The sequence below is a fragment of the Dromiciops gliroides genome, chromosome 4 (assembly GCF_019393635.1).
Source record: "Dromiciops gliroides isolate mDroGli1 chromosome 4, mDroGli1.pri, whole genome shotgun sequence".
NCBI classification, from domain to species: domain Eukaryota; kingdom Metazoa; phylum Chordata; class Mammalia; order Microbiotheria; family Microbiotheriidae; genus Dromiciops; species Dromiciops gliroides.
The window spans coordinates 143975961-143991439 of record NC_057864.1 but is presented as its reverse complement, the minus strand read 5'-3'; positions in this window follow the sequence as shown (position 1 = coordinate 143991439).

The following is a 15479-nucleotide window of genomic DNA, read 5'->3' as shown; positions in this document are numbered from 1 at the left end:
CTGGGCGGACGGCCGGGAGCTGAAGTTCCGCCCTGAGCCCAGGCAGGGGGCGCGCCCTTACCCAATGAAGCCTGAGAACTACAATTCCCAAACGCCCCTTCTCCAGCTAATCGGCTTTCCGTTTCGGAAAGCTACGTTCGCAACGTTCGTGAAATCTGCTGCCGCGTAACGGACTGGGGGAGAGAGGGATTTTCGGGGTTCTACGGCTGCGCACCGTAGGGAGAGCCATGTGTGACGGGAATGCACGTTTCCCCCGGGGGTTTGGAATTGTAGACTCCACCTCAGGAATAAGTGAAGAGGTTGGGAGGGTACTCAAGGCCCAAAGTCCACTACGCCGGTGGAAACGGAGCCGCGGCCCCGGGGGCTTATGGGAAAAGCCGTAAGAAATGTTGAGGATACTAGTTGGGGAATTGGTTTAGGGCAAGATCCTCGAGAGACGTCTTCCTTTTGACCCGGAAGAAGACGCCGCGGTTGTAAACTCCACCTGGGTCGTTACGTTAGGCCGCCGCGTGCAGTCTTACAAAGCCGAGGTTTCTTGGCCCCCTCCCGGAGCGGGACGAAGCGGGTAGAGATAACCACCGAGGAATGATGACGCTATTCATAGCCGCCTTCCGGCCTTCTCACCGGGGGACTCCTGTGGCCACGCCTTCCCCACTCCTCAGTGTGCCCGTTATCCATCTATTGCCAGAGCTCACTCTTTGTTGTATGAATCTTCTGGGTTCAGGTCCTGCCTTGGACTCTTAGGCGCGTTATAGCCATACACATACAAACTAGTTAACTTCTCAAAACCTCGGTTTCCTCATCCGAAAAAGGTTGGACTAAATGTCAGTAATAAATCCTTGATTAAATGATGATAATACCTAATTACTTTGCAAACTCTTAAGCACAATGTAAATGTTAAATTATGTACGTGTGTGTGTGTGTGTGTGTGTGTGTGTGTGTGTGTGTGTGTGTGTGTATCACTTAGGAACACAATATGGATACTAGCTATTATATATATATATATAATTTATGTAAATTATATCATGTATCACTTTGCAAACCCTTAAGCACAAAATAAATATCACGTATACACACACACACACACATATATGTTGCTCAACAACCCGGAAAGGTAGATGCTATTATTATCCCCAGGAAATGGAGGCTGAGAGACTTTAAGTGACTTACCCAGCACCAAAATATCTGAGGCTGTATCCAAACTTAGGTCTTCCTGATTTCCAGCCTAGCCATCTAGCTGCCTAGGACCACTTCTCGATACTTTCCTTATTGGGGAGGTCAGTGTCAGACCTAGGGCAAGTCACTTTACCTCTGGAAAAGGAAATGGCACACTCCTCCAATGTCCTTGCCAAGAAAGCCCCATGGACAATATGGTCCCTGGTCCCTGGGATAACAGAGTTGGACATGAGTGGACAACAAACGGTGGAATGGAGTTGGTGAGAACTGGAGAAAGGAGAGGTCCAGTCTGTTCAGGTCTCCTCAGTGTCTTTGAGTCTGTTGATTCTCTTCAGGTCTCTACTTTCTTCAAGTCTCTTGAGTTGCTTCTGGCTTAGTTTGGAAAAGAGAAGGTTGATGATGCCAACTCCACTCCAGGTTTCTGATGCATAAATAAGACACTCTGGGAAGAAACCAACATGAGAGGAACTGACAGTCTCCATTCTGTCTGGATCCCCAGTTTGCTACGCTAGAGGCTTCAAGGGACTTCCCCTTGAGTGAGATCTAGGAGCTCGCTCTCTGTCTCTGTCTCTGTGTCTCTCTGTGTCTCTGTCTCTGCCCCTCTCTCTCTCTCTCTCAGAATCTGATTCCAAGAAAGTGAAGAAACCTGAGCAGACTGGAGCTCTGCTCTCTCTTGTTCTTCCCAGCTCCACCCTGCCTGCCCTTCACATGTGCCCAGGGCATTGATCTCCACTAGTGAGGAGAGAGTCCCATGCCAATGGGGTTTGGGACTCAGGTCCCACTGTTCATGCAGCTGCTCTCTTAGTTGAGGCCCTCATCACCTCTGGCCTGTTGAGGTGGTCTCCTAATGGTCTGCCTCAAGATTCCCCCAATCCCACTTCATTCTCCACACAGCTGCAAAAAGATTTTCCTTAAGCCCAGGTATGACCATGTCACTCTACTAATAAACTCCCCTGACTCCTGTTACCTTCTGGGTCAAGTATAAAATCCTTTGTTTTAGTCTTTCACAATCTGATCATAACCTATCTTTTCAGCCCCGTTATATACTACTCTATATACTCTGCATTCCAACCAAATTGATTTCTTTGCTTCTCCCACAGGACACTCCATCACCCATTGTGTGCTTTTGTACTGAAAGTCCCACATCCCTTTCCCAATCCTCCCAAAAGTTAGTCATACATTTCCTCACTGCCTTGTATTTATTCTGTGTATGTTTATATGCATATATTATCATATATTATAATGCATCTATTATCTCCCCTAAGGCAGGATTCAAACTCAAGTCTTCCTGATTCAAAGTCTAGCACTCTTATCAACTTTCTTGAGGAAGAACTGTTTCATTTTTTTGTCTTTGTGTTTCCAGCAACTAGCAGGTGTTGGTAGATAGCAGTTGCTTAATAAATGCTTGTTGATCGATTGCTTGATCTCACCATCACTCAGAACTGCTAATTCCATGATCTTGAATTCTGAAATGCTTGTCTGTGATAAAAAAACCCAACTTCCTATATTTTTCAGCTATAGCTTACTCCTAGATATATTCATCCTTATTAACCTTTACCATGATTTCCAGGCCCTCCAAATCTTCCTCTTTTCCCTATCCCTAAATAATACTCTGGCCTCAGTTTCCTCACTTCACTGCCTTCCCTCTATAGTTTAATAATTGAACTATATACATTGTCCTCCACCCACCTATGTGTTAACCTCCAAAATCCCTTGCTTTCTTTTTCTACTGCTATTTATAACCTAACAATCCTCAAACCTGGTTCCTCTTCATAATTTCCTTTTTTACCACCAGGTCCAATTTTAGGATCTGAACCCTACAACAATGTAAATGGAAAGAACATATCCACCAAATTGAATGCTGTGTAATTTTTTTTCATGGAGGAAAATAAGATTGTATTTACAGTAACAACATTTAAAAAATTCAAACAGATGACCCTTGATCCTACCCTCTCCCTTCCACTCCAGGTCCCACTGTCCCCTCCTTGTTTCTTGTCTCTCCAGAATCTTGAAGGAGCAAGGAGGCAGTTAGTACCTGTGAGAAAATGGGTAGCTGTCTCCTCTCAATAAGGATATAACAGTCAATGATACTCCTCCTGACCTGTTTTTAGGACAAAGGTCTCAGATCCCCTTCTCCCCCTCTGGCCAACAAAATCACATGGTTCAAGGAGCCCTGGTCTCAATAAGGTTCACTCCGGAGTCGTGTCCATATAAGGAAGAATAAGGTCCACTCCTGAGTTATGCCCATATAAGGAAGAAGGATGGGAATACTGCATTCCGATTAGCTAGTCTTTGCACATAAATTGTAACCCTTGAGTAATTGGACCAATGATGAAAAAGGAGAGGGTCCATTCCAGTTAGGGACTAGGGTATAAAACAGGGCCTGTGAGCCCCCTTTCTTTATACCCACTAGCTGTACACTAGGGTGCCTCCTCACGAGAAGGAAATAAAAGATCTGTAAGAATTGGTTGGGCCTTGGTCAAACTCCATTGGGTATCATTAAAATTCCACACCACACCCATCATCACACTTCCCTCCTTTGGGTACTATGAGGGAAAATAATCCTTTTCTCAATAATTCTCAGGAACTCAGCAGTGATGTGACAACGGCTCTGTAAAAAATTTTAGCTAGCTAGCTGTCTGTGGGGCTATAGGCTATTAGCTGTCTAAGCCAGTCTGTAAGGGCCATTTAAAAATCCCCCAACTGCTTCTCCCAGAACAAAGGAGGAAAGTATGATGATGAGTGTGCTGTGTAATTTTAATGATCAAACTCGGCCCCAAAGAAGAGAGATGAGATTGCACCTCTATCCTCTGTAGAGGTGAAGGACGATGGGTGTAAGTGCAGAATACTATACATGTTGTTAGACTCTGTGTGTCGGTTATATTTGAAGAACTTTTTTTTCTTACCTTCAAATTATCCTTTATCTCACCATCCCTTTTCCTGATAAATTCCCAGAAAGATTTGTAATAGCAGATAGTTAGAACAGTAGATAGAGAATTAGATGAAGTTAGACCAGAGTTAAATTGTGGCCTCAGACACTTACAGGCTGTGTGACTCTAAACAAGCCACTTGACTGCTGTTTGCCTTAGTTTCCTCAACTATAAAATGGGGCTAATAGTAATATCTACCCCCAAGGGTTGTGAGGATCAAATGAAATAGTATTTGTAAAGTACTTTGTAAACCTTAAAGTGCCATATAAATGCTAGCTAGCTATCATTGCATTCATTGCCTAATTTCTTCATAACCTACTCACTTCTCAACCCCTTGCAATTTGGCTTCTGACCTTATCATTCCTGAAACCACTCTCTCCAAAGTTACTAGTTATCTCTTGAGTGCTAGCTTTGATATGCTTTTTCTTAGTTCTTTCTCTGTCCATTTCAGGGAAGGGCCCAGGCCATCCACACTTACTCCTTCATTCTTCGCTAGGTTCTGTTCCTGATTCTCCAGACTTCTTTCTCCAGTATGTCCCATCATCCTCTTACCCTGGAAATCTCTCTATTGCTGTGGCCTCTTTCTCTGATTGGTGAATGCCTCCCGGAAATCCCAACTGAAGGAAGGACTCATTATCTATGTTCACTCCTTCACTTCTTTCTCCAGCATGCTTCCTTACTCTTTTCAGCTATTTCATTTTATGTGTTGTCTTCACCCTTTAGAGTATAAAATCCTTGAAGGCAGGGACTGCCTTTCATTTAGATTCTCTTTGTATTCTTAGTGCTTAGCATGTTGCCTGCACAGATTAAGTGCTTAATAAATGCATGCTGATTGTATACCTGTTATGTATGCCAAGAGAATATAAACTTCCTAAGAATTGGTGGCAGTTAATTTTTGGTCTTTCTCCCAGTCAGTACATAGCAATGGTGCCTTGCCCACAGGTGCTTAATAAATGTTCAGAGAATTGAAGGGAAAGACATCTTTGTCCCCATTACAAATATTTGTGGTGCAGAGCAAGAGGTGACATGTAGTATTAATACTGAGCATATGGCAAGCAAAATGAATGGATATGCTGTGTAATTTAATGCTAAACTAATGGAATGTTAATTTTCTTTAAGGAGGCATGTCTCCTACTCTTCCTTTCCTGAAATATATGGCTAGACAAGCATCCTGCAAATGAACTGAAGAGCAGAATACCTGAATGCCAGGACCCTACCACACTGGCCATTCTCTAAGACAAATCATGACTGTGGAAGCAAGTAATTCAACATTAACTTATCTTTGAACTCCATTCTTTTGCTACTACTCCCTTGGCTGAATAACATTCATCTTTACTTAGTGACCTATATTTTGGCTTTAAAAAAAAAATCTGGGGAGCAGCTAGGTGGCGCAGTGGATAGAACACCGGCCCTGGATTCAGGACTCCCTGAGTTCAAATCCGGCCTCAGACACTTGACACATAACTAGCTGTGTGACTCTGGGCAAGTCACTTAACCCTCATTGCCCTGCAAAAAAAAAATAGTTTATAAAAAAAAAATAAATAAAAAAGGAAATGAATCACTTTTGACCCTTGTTTCTTTCTCACACTCTTCCTGTTTCTTTTCAGTTGCTTTGGATTCTGGTTACTTGTTTGACTTAAGATTGCTTGGATATGGGGCAGCTAGGTGGCGCAGTGGGTAGAGCACCAGCCCTGGAGTCGGGAGTACCTGGGTTCGAATCCGACCTCGGACACTTAACACTTACTAGCTGTGTGACCCTGGGCAAATCACTTAACCCCAATTGCCTTACCGAAAAAAAAAAAAAAACGAAAAAAAAAAAAGATTGCTTGGGTATCCAACACTGTATGAATATCAAATCAGTATAACTCATCAGCTGACTATATTAATTATAAACCAATCTCCAGGTGCACTGAATAATGGGATCTGTAGAAACAAAATCTGAATAATAATAATGTCAAAGGGGATGGTCTAGAGTTTAAGGAAAATAGCAAGACGTTTTTGTTTGTTTGTTTTGTTTCCCTTGTTTGCTGTTTCCTGAAATTGAAAATTACTTCATATAGCAACACATCCTTTATCTCTTCCAAACTTAGCAAGCATTTATATTTTTTAACAGTAGGTGGCAATAGTAACTTGGATGGCTTGCATTAATTTATCTTCTGTATAAAACAGTGCAATTTGGTCAAAGAATTGGCACAAAGATAATTTGGCACTCTCCTGCTGGCTGTCAATCAAGGTTTAGGGCCTCTAGAGGTCCTGTGAGATCACGCCTGGGCAGCTGGAGGCCTGTCCAGCCAGCTAAGAAGCACCTTGATGGCAGGAATCTTGTGGTACAGGATACCCCCAGCCCTACAACTTTGCTGGTTCAAGACTCTTATTAGGTATCAAAGAAACTCTCAAGCTGTAATCCAGGCCTCATCTCAGAAGGCCCCTTGGAGGTTCCCCCTTGGAAAACCATTGTTCTGATAGATTAGTAAACACAAGCTGGCAAGGTAAAGGGCTTGTTGAATTGAATTAAACAGGGCTCAATTGACTGTGTTGTTGGTAGACAAAATTTGAGTTAACCCTCAGAGGATACTAATGTAGACAAGATTAGCCCTGGAAGTATGCAAATGCATCCTCCCTCCCATTGTCTACTGATGCCTAGAGAAGGGCTACCTGCTTGCTCCAGAAAGTTCCCTACTAGCCTGGCTCTCTGGAAAGGAGAGGGTTTTGAGTTGAGTGGGGAAGCCATGGCTTCATTGGCACTACTGGTGTCGAGAAGAAGCTTTCAAAACTGCATCTGTTTGAAAATCTCCACTTCTTTCTCCTCAAAAGAAACTGTCCCTTCCATCCAGGAAAGACCATGGAGGAAATTCTTCCAGTGCCAAGTGGACTTACTTTAAAAAGCACAGCCCTATACCTTGCATTGGGCAGCTAACTTTGACTCGGGCAACCTTGAAGAAGGCGATAGAAGAGGGAGGTAATCCTAATCCCAGATTCGGTGTGAAAATCCCAGAAAAGTGCATATCTCTTCTGGCAAAGCCCTCTTCACCAAAAGATTCCTGACTCATGTATGCCCTCACAGCCTATTTTCTTATTTCAAGTCCCAGCCTTGATGGCACTACTAGAGGTAAAAGACGTTTCTTTGCCTGGATCTGTTTGAAAAAGTCCTCATTTCTCCTTCCTGCCACTGAGGACGGCGGTCCCCGGCATTCGGGAAATGTGAAAGCAAAGGGAAATCTTTGCAGCTGCTGGTTGGACTAGATGGCCACCGAATTCCCTTCCAGCTGGGTTTGGGATTATATAACAATTGAGCAAAATGATCGTTTCTAAAAGGTAACTGTGGCCAACATTGTTTTGGAAGTCACAGAAAATTTTCAGTCAAGAATTGTTTTCTGTTCTGTATACCTCCTTTGAGCATGAATCCAAATTTGTCATGTTGAAAAAAATCTGCTAATAAAACATTGTTTCTTGGGGTGGGGACAGAAGGCAGAGCTAATTTGGCCACTAGTATGTATGACATAAGGGTTTTCAAGTTTGATCTTATTTGGGGGTGTTAATGTTAAAAGGGACCTCAGAGTCTATGTAGTTCAACACATACCTGAATAAGAATCCTCTCTCCAATTTTCCTGAGAACTAGTGGTTCAGCCTTTGCTTGAATATTCCCTTTGTAGGAGACTCACCACCTCCCAAGGGAGTTTATTCTACTTTTGGACAGCCTCAACTGTTAGGATACTTTTCCTAATGTATGGAGCAAACTGCCTCAGTTTACCCAAATAACTCGAGGAGACCACCAAGTCAAGCAGAGACAGATTTATTACATTCCCATAGGAATGGGCAAGCTCAATACCTGAACCGCACCAGCTAATACATGCCTTGACCTTATATAGGAATGTTGGTCAGAGGGGAAGTCCCCACGCACACTAGGTCGAGCTCACAATCTAACATCCAATCCTGTCTCACCCAGGGTGCGTTTTCAGCTCGTGATCAATGTATGGAGACATGCATACGTGTTCCAGGAACAAGGAGGAAAAGGGGAGGGGGAACAAGGTCAAACCAAAGGAAGAGGAAACAGGGGAGTGACAGTCAGTTTCAGATCTCACAGTTCCCACTGACTCCCCTCTCCCAGCCCCTGTCTCTTGTAACGATTGGAATAACGCCACCTGCTGGATACTTACTGTAGAGGAGTTCTGCCCATGAAGGGAAGGTCTTTGAGGGCAAGACCAGGAGTCAGGAAGTGACGCGGGCTAGTGGGAGGAGGAAGGAAGAGACTGGCGCTGAGTCTTGCGCTCTTTCCTCTGGACTCTGGCGGAGAAGGGAGCTAGAAATGTGCTCTCCCTTTAATAGATAGGAATCTAGGCCTTTTTCTCTCTCTTTACCAAATTCTTATTCTCCTTAATAAATGCTTAAAAGTCTAACTCTTGCTAAAGCTTATAATTTATTGGCAACCACTCATTAGATATTTTAGACAGTTTAGCTAGAATTTTAACCCTTAACAGATGGCTGACCACGAAGAGGAAAGCTGAACCTCACTTCTGATCTTCCGGTTGGGTAAGAAATTTCCCCTACCCTTTAAACTGCTAAGTACTGGTGTACTGGCTGTGTTTTCCCTTTAAATTTTTTCGAATGGACCTTTTAAACTCCCTAATTACCCTATTTTTGATTTTAGTCTGTTTAACCAGACAAATGGGAGATAAGATCATGTTAATGCTTTGTTTTTGTGGATTTTCTATTTTTCTTTTTATTTTTGTTAAAAGAGCCAGCAACTTACTCACACAAGGAAATATCTCTCCCTCTCCCAACCATGCTTTTTCAGAGAAACCTGAAGAGATTCCTGCTGCTTTTCCCAGTTCCAACACTAATTGTTGCTCTAATTTTGCATGCCTGGAGGCAATGACCCACCCTCTAGAAGCTTTTAATCCCCTAGCACCTGGAGGCAAAGTGGGGGAAGAGGAATCCAGGCCTGAGTTCAAAATCAAGTCGGATTCAAATTGCGCTGGTCCCTCCCCTCCTCCCCAGACCCCACCCTCTACTCCTCCTATGGCCAAGCCCATAGCTTCCCCTGCCTGGGAAGTCCAGAGATCTGATGCGCATGCTCAACTTTTTCTACCTGCATTTGCAGCTTCAGGCTCAGCCCTTCCCCGGCCTGGCTGTGCTTTTGAGACAATCTTAGAAAACTCTTTAAATTCCAGATATGCTTGTTTTGTTCATAATTTTGCTAACCTGCTTTTGTCTTTAATTAGTAATCTTATAAAGCATTTGTATGGTGAAAAGACTGACAGACAATATAAAGGGGTTAAAGAAGAAAAACTTAAGCTGAATAAGAATGACAACCATCAACATAATTCAAGACTCTGCTTCTTTTGCCATGGAAGGGTATATATTTTAGAGAAATGTAGAAGTAAGCAGCAAGGTATTGATATGAGTGTTGGGGATTTTAGATATCGGAATCAAAAGTGTTCTGAATTCACTCAGAGTATTAATGTCAGTTCAGAGGTTACATAGGATTTCTATGCTATTATATATACATTTTGAAATTAATGGTATGGGTTTATTTTCATAGAGATTTTCATGCTTTTGAGATTGTGTCTTATACTTAGTTTTTAAAACAAGGAGAATATTTGTAAAAGCTTTTTATAGTCATGTGATCAAGTTTATATTTTATAGTACTCTTATTAATATTAAATTCATATTCATTTAGATTTCCCTAGTTTGAATTTCATTGTCTTTTATTATTCCACGTGTATTTTCTTCTATTCATTCATCTATCTAATTTTGAAACATGGTTTTGATTTCATAATACAATGTTAATTCTAGGAGTATTGTGCTCCCATATTCTGAGTTGTTTGTTTTTGTTATTTTTTTTTCCTCAACTGATTATTTGATCAAACTCTTTAAAGCATTTCCCTGGCAAATTGGTTGCCATGGCAAGTGTAAATTGATTCTAGAAGTATTATTTTTGATAAGCATATTCCCAAAAAAAAAAAAAAAGAGGGGAACATTTGTAAAAGTTTTCTTTTTTCAAAAAAAAAAAAGTTCTTTGAGATTCTGTTGTGCTTTAACTTGTATTTAAGTATATTCTGATTTTTCACAAAAGTAATTGTATACTAAGTAAAAAAAAGGGTATTATTTGAAATTGTTGCATAATTATATATTATATTTTTAGTCAAGATGTATTCACATTTTTTGCAATCATTTATTATCCTCAATTTTAAATCCATATGAGACTTGGATTATGGGAACTTATCATTTAAGACATTAATTGCCTTTATTCTGAGTTATCAGATGCCAGTTGGCCAAGATGCCATCCAATCACAAGAGGAATACATGCAAGAGCAGACACTGAACTGTCACATGAGGGGAGACATGCATGAAGTCAAGGTATGGCCGAGGGAACGGCTTTTGACAAATGTTGAGGTTGGATTCTCTTGGTTTAATATTTTATTCTCTTTTTCCCCACAATATTGTACAGATGGCTGGAAGTATTCATCCCACCCATCTCACTTCTACACCTGGCTTCTATGCTCCCTCCTATATGCCTGATGCCATGGACATCTCAATCCCATGCATCTGATTAAGTCTGACTCAGTTTCTTCCAATATGTTCGGTGGCATGGACATATATTCCATCCACCTATTTTAAGCCTGGCATACTGTATGGGCAGTACATATTGCTCAAGTGTGGGAATGCTCATATCCCATCATTTCTCTGTTCTTTTATGGTAACCCCCATAATTATCTCAGGTGTCATGATAAATACAGTGTTGAATTTGGCCTTGACACCTGTTACCAATTATATTAGATTTTTTAATTTCTCATAATGGCATGAGGATAATTAGGCAGATGATGCAAAAAGTGATGAAACAAAGATAAAAATTATTTTAAAAAATTAATATCACAGCAATTGTCTTCTCAATTACCCTCCATAAGGGGGGACTATAGTAATATTATAATTTTAAAGAATGTTTCAATTTTTGTTTTATTATATGTTTCATGTGTAACAACTAAGATTCTGAATTCCCTTAGACATGTTTTTGAGAAATTTCATTGTTTGATTTGATTATTGACAAAGCTATTTTAAAGTTGTGTTAAGCTCAATTTTGTAGGAAATTTTCCTGGCTGATTACCAGCATCCACACATCAACCCCTGAAAAGACTTCGATTCTATGACTACACCTAGAGGACATCTGAGAAAAGACTTTCAGAGACTTTAAATGAACAGTTTTGATTTGTTGTTTTTGTTGTTTTTTTTTCTCTTTCTGTTATAATATACACCATCTGTAACATGTATTCTCTGCAGAGGCCCTCCCTTTGCAAGACTAATGTCAAAGCGTCGGTTCATGAGGACAAAAAAAATCGCCCCTCTGAACAAAACTTTCCTCTCTTCCTTTTCTATATTGTTGTTCACATATTATTAGTTAGCAATAGTTATCATATTGTTTTTACTGTTCCGTCAAGGAAACATTTTGTTTCTTGAGGAACAACAGGGGGGACTGTAACGATTGGAATAACGCCACCTGCTGGATACTTACTGTAGAGGAGTTCTGCCCATGAAGGGAAGGTCTTTGAGGGCAAGACCAGGAGTCAGGAAGTGACGCGGGCTAGTGGGAGGAGGAAGGAAGAGACTGGCGCTGAGTCTTGCGCTCTTTCCTCTGGACTCTGGCGGAGAAGGGAGCTAGAAATGTGCTCTCCCTTTAATAGATAGGAATCTAGGCCTTTTTCTCTCTCTTTACCAAATTCTTATTCTCCTTAATAAATGCTTAAAAGTCTAACTCTTGCTAAAGCTTATAATTTATTGGCAACCACTCATTAGATATTTTAGACAGTTTAGCTAGAATTTTAACCCTTAACACTCTAAAGATATTCAACCTGAATAACAGGAAGAGTCACTCAGGTGCTTCAGCATTGTTCTGTAGCCATGTTAATTCTAGAAGGATGACAGGGTTAAAATTTATTTTCGGCTATGTTGGGAAGTCAAAGAAATAGAATAAAGAATAAAAGAATAACACATTGTTGGGACCCTAGGGTCAAGGTGATTCTGCTCTGAGAAAAAGAGACATGTCACTTAACATCTGGTCTCAACTCAATTGCTGCATCCTGTGCCAAGCCCCGTCCTTTCTTCTTGAGTCCCGAGTATTGAATTGGTGGGCTAACTCCCTGACCCACTGACTGGGGTTCTGACACATGATGGATTGCAGACAAAACTAATATGTAGCTGACAAGTGGGGAGACTGAGCAGAAGTAAAAATACTGTTAATTGGCAATAAAACTTAAAGGAGACAGTGAGAATTTGACAAGCAATAAACTTCTAAACGAACTATACTGGGGCAGGGCTGGGTACCTTCCAGACCTCATCCTCAGAGTTTAATCTGACTCAAATCCATAATCATATCATACACTAATATTAAGCTAAAGATTTCCTTTTTTGCCCATTACTCCTAGTTATTCCTAGAAGAAAAACGTTTTATTCTTCTTCCACTTGATTTCATATACTTGAAGCTAGATCTAATTTTCCCCCTAAATCTTCTCTTCTTCATTCTAAACATCTCATGTTCCTTCAACCCTTCTGCACATAACATGCTCTCATATTTTCCTTTTTTTTTTTTTTTGGTGAGGCAATTGGGGTTAAGTGGCTTGCCCAGGGTCACACAGCTAGTAAGTGTTAAGTGTATAAGGCCGGATTTGAACTCAGGTACTCCTGAATCCAGGGCTGGTGCTCTATCTACTGTGCCACCTAGCTGCCCCCATATTTTCCTTTTTAATAGGCTAGGTGGCTGGAGAGAGAAAAATAGATTTCTGTTAATTAAAAAAAAACAGATTGGTGAAGAATGTTGTAGATGTGGGGTGTTTCAAATGTTGTTGTTCAGTCATTCCATTAGTGTCAGACTCTTCATGACCTCATTTAGGGTTTTCTTAACAAAGATACTGGAGTGGTCTGCCATTTCCTTCTCCAGCTTATTTTACAAACAAACAAAAACCACTAGAGAGCATAAGAATAAATGGAGCTTTCCTTAAAATAAGTAGTTATCTATCCAAAACCATCAGCAAGTATCTGTAATGGGGACAAGCTAGAAAGCTTCCCGATAAGATCAGAGGTGAAACAAGGATGCCCTTTATCACCACTATTCTTCAACATCATACTAGAAATCTTAGTTTTAACAATAAGAGAAGAAAAAGAAATGGAAGGCATTAAAATAGGCAACAAGGAATCAAAACTATCACTCTTTGCAGATGATATTATGATATATTTAGAGAATCCTAGAGAGTCAACTAAAAAACTACTTGAAATAATTAACAACTTTAGCAAAGTTGTAGGATACAAAGTAAACCCACTTTAAACCATCAGCATTTTTATATATTACCACCAAAGCTCAGCAGCAAGAGATAGAAAGAGAAATTGCATTTAAAATAACTGTAGACAACATAAAATACTTGGGAGTCTACCTGCTAAGACAAAGCCAGGAACTATATGAATATAATTACAATTTCACACAAATAAAGTCATATCTAAACAATCGGAAAAATATGAATTGCTCATGGGTAGCCTGATCCAATACCATAAAAATGACAGTTTTTCTATCTAAATATGTATTCAGTGCCATACCAATCAAGCTATCCAAAATTGTTTTATAGAGTTAGAAAAAATAATAACAAAAGGTCAAGAATATGAAGGGAATTAATGAAAAAAATACAAAGGAAGGTGGCCTAGCCATATCAGATCTCATATTATAGAGTGGCAATCATCAAAACTATCTGGCACTGGCTAAGAAATAGAATAGTCGATCAATGGAATAGATTAGGTACACCAGACATAGTAATAAATGACCATAGTAATCTACTGTTTGATAAACCCAAAGACCCCAACTTCTGGGATAAAAATTCATTATTTGACAAAAACTGCTAGGAAAACTGGAAAATAATATAGCAGAAACTAGGTATAGATCAACATTTTGCACTGTATACAAAGATAAGGTCAAAATGGGTACATGAATTAGACATAAAGGGTGATACCATATTAGGAGAGCAAGAAATAGTTTACCTGCAGGATTTATTGAGAAGGGAAGCATTTGTGATCAAACAAGAGAGAGTGAGCATTATGAGATGTAAAATGTATAATTTTGATTATATTAAATTTAAAAGGGTTTGCACAAATAAAACCAATGCAACCAAGATTAGAAGAAAAGCAGAGGGGACAGCTAGGTGGTTCAGTGGATAAAGCACCGGCCCTGGATTCAGGAGGACCTGAGTTCAAATCCAGCCTCAGACACTTTACACTTACTAGCTGTGTGACCCTGGGCAAGTCACTTAACCCTCATTGCCAGGCAAAGAAAGGAAGAAAAGCAGAAAGCTGAGAAATAATTTTTACAGCAAGTGTCTCTAATAAAGGCCTAATTTCTCAAATATATAGAGAACTGAGTTAAATTTATAAGAACAAGTCATTCCCCAATTGATAAATGGTCAAAGAATACAAACAGGCAGTTTTCAGATGAAGAGATCAAAGCTATTTATAGTCATATGAAAAAATGTTCTAAATCATTATTGATTAGAGAAAGGAAAAAAAAACCCCAACAATTCTGAGGTAATACTTTATACCTATCTATCAAATTGGCTAATATAACAGAAAAGGAAAATAATAAATGTTGGAGGGAATCTGGGAAAACTAGGATACTAATGTATTATGGGTGGAGTGGAACTGATCCAACCATCTTGGAGAACAATCTGGAACTATACCCAAAGGGTTGTAAAACTGTGCATATCTTTTGGTCCAGCAATACCACTATTAGGTCTGTATCCCAAAGAGATTTTTTCTTTAAAATCTCACACTGTATACTAAAATAAGGTCAAAATGGGTACATGCTTTACACATAAAGGGTGATACCATAAGCAAATTAAGAGAGTATGAAATAGTTTATCTGTCAGATTTAAGGACAGAGGAAGAATTTAGGACCAAAGAAGATATAAAGAGCAAAATAAAATGTAAAATAGATTGCATAAAATTAAAAAGTTTTTTGCACAAATAAAACTAATGTAGCCAAGATTATAAGAGTAGCAGAAAACTGTGAAAGAATTTTTGAAACAAGTATCTTTGATAAAAACCTCATTTCTCACATATATAGAGAACTGAGTCAAATTTATAAAAATACAAGTCATTCCCCAATTGATAAATGGTCATCAATACATCAACAGGAAATTTTTCAGACAAAGAAATCAAAGCTAACTATAATCATATGAAAAAATGCTCTAAATCACTATTGATCAGAGAAATGCAAATTAAAACACCTCTGAAGTATCACCTTACACCTATTAGAGTGTCAAATATAACAAAAAAGGAAAATACTGGATGTTGGAGGGGATATGTGGGAAAACTGGGATGCTAATCTATTGTTGGTAGAGT